Consider the following 2481-nt stretch of genomic DNA (forward strand, 5'->3'; position numbering starts at 1 on the left):
ATTTATCGGAACATATACAGCACTACATTTTTTTTCTTTACCAATAATATACTCCACTGGCCTAACCACTGTAAAATTCTTGCTTAAATATGCTGCTCTCCTTTTAGTGGTTGATAAGGAGCCTTCCTTTCCACAAAATCTTGTTATGACATTGCTGTCTGAGGCAGCCTTGACTAACTGTCTCACAGTTGAATCATCTATATCTATATATTGTTTTAGAATTTCCTTGACTGAATTATGGAGCAGTGGCTGGGACAGTTCACATATCTGTACAAGCTGTTGTATGATCTCTTGTATGGAAATCTCCGGAATGTGAAGGACAGTTTGCATCTTTAAAAAAAGAGCTGCAAGGTTGTGCTCCAACTGTGTCTCTAAATCATACACCTCTTCACAGGTGGAATCCTCACTGTCCTCTAAATCAGGGGGGTCATTTGGAGGCATATGTTCTACTTGAGCCATTTCATTACCAGAATTAATTACACCACCACAGACTAATTCTGGCCTGAACATCCTCCAATTGTCTGTTCTGTGCCTTCTGCTTCTATGTGCATTAAATGTGGTGTACACATCAGTATTAAAGTCACATTCTTTATATGGACACTGGACTCTGTGATTAACTTTTAAATGCGTCTTGCGCAGGTGAGTGAAGAAATCCCCTTCTGTACAGGGTACAGAAAAATCACATAACTCGCAGTGAATAGTTACTTGGCCAGTTTCACACAGTTGAGGATCGTGGGCTTTCGAGTGAATCTTAGACATGTGCACTTTAAGTGCATTAATTGAGTTAAATGTGCACAAGCAATCTCGATGTAGGCAAGGAAATGGAACAGTTCTGCTGTAACATCCATGTTTTAACCTATAATGTTTTAATAGGTAACCCCGTTTGTTACATGTAAATTCACAAAACTTACATTTCCACTGCATCTTCACAAGAACCTGTTGAAACAGAGCATAAGAAAACGTTTAGAAAAAGTTGCAGAAAATCAGTTGCAGATATAATTCTACTGTAAAAGTTAACTTCTGCTAGCGATCTCGGCTTTTAAACAGTTCGTTAAATTACTGATATGTAAAAAAAAAGAAAAAAAAAATCACTCATGTGAAACATTAAATAGGATTTTTTTTAACTATTACCTTAATAAACAAAGAGATATACGTTAGCGTTAGCCACAAGCACGTGCACATGCATGGACTCGTGCTGATATGAACCGACAGAAATAAAACTTATGCCAACAGTTTAGCTACAAAACACGTTGTAGCTAAACTGTGAACATACAGAGAAACACTGGTTAGCGTTATAAACGGTGACCCGACAGAAAAAGCTAATTTATGATACTGTTATACCTTAACTGTGAACCGACAGGGGGAAAAAATTGCGTTGACCGACACATTAACACTACGTTAACATTTTAGAGTTCAACATCGGTCCGGATTTTTGGGTTATCATTTTTTTCAGAAATATATCAACAGATAAAAACTTCTTTACACACTCACCATGTCACGTTGCTTTAAAAAAATCCACGGTAAACGTGCACCAGCAGCCAGAAGACACTCATCAGCCAGCGCTCTGCTCACGTCAAGACCTGACGCAATCAAGGCCCCTCCCCTCCCTTACAAAAACGTAACGCACTGAGTTGTCTCTTCTTAACATGATCATTACACTCAATTTTTTCTTCTGATTAGTGCAAACAGCTAATTTTATTTAGTAATGACACCATTTTCTAAAGAACAATAAACAATAAGTAATGACCACTTAAAATGTTTTATTAACACAAAATCCGGGTTTAGAGTGTACCTGTCAGTCGATACACAGCCTCTTGAGCAGAAATTTCTCTGTTGTGAAGATATACACTACCAAGCATTTTTAATGATGATCTTGCTTCAAGATTTCCATTCATGGCTTCATTTTGTGCACGTTGCAGCAACAGTCCCATTTCTTGTTCTGCTTTTGTGATGTAACTAATAATGTAAACCACTACAGAGTAAGCATCTGTGCAGGGGCGGATTTAGTGAATTGGGGGCCCCAGGCAAAATATAGGAATGGGGCCCTATACATTTGCACACATTTTCCTAGATCAACCTTGAGGTTCCATTTTGTTGTTTTCAGCGTAAACCTGTGTGCAAAGGCTGTCTAATTCTACACTTTAAAATACATTTATTTTTAGTTGTTTTAACTACAAATTTAAATAAAACTGAAAAAATAATTAAAAGGCAATTATACATTTACACACCTAAAATAATTACTGAAATAAATGAACTTTTCCACGACATTCTAATTTATTGAGATGCACCTGTATATCAAGAGCATGCTCACAGATGAGAACAAAACAGTGTTGGTTGAAGTGGATTAAAGCCCTGCACGGGTCTCAAATATAGGCCCTATAGCCCGTCTTTTTTCCCCTCCCAAAAAAAGCTTATGCTACTGTTTCAGCTATTAAAATAGTTCAGTTTTGTATGTAATGGAAAAGTGATTATATTTCGTTT

General features: G+C 37.0%; 1 pseudogene; it reads right to left on the reverse strand.

The window, feature by feature from the left end:
* Nucleotides 1-2481, reverse strand: part of LOC107690095 (uncharacterized) — a 13344-nt pseudogene that overhangs the window by 4345 nt on the left and 6518 nt on the right.

Source organism: Sinocyclocheilus anshuiensis, unplaced genomic scaffold (assembly GCF_001515605.1).
Source record: "Sinocyclocheilus anshuiensis isolate Anshui unplaced genomic scaffold, SAMN03320099.WGS_v1.1 scaffold2251, whole genome shotgun sequence".
Taxonomy (NCBI): Eukaryota; Metazoa; Chordata; class Actinopteri; order Cypriniformes; family Cyprinidae; genus Sinocyclocheilus; species Sinocyclocheilus anshuiensis.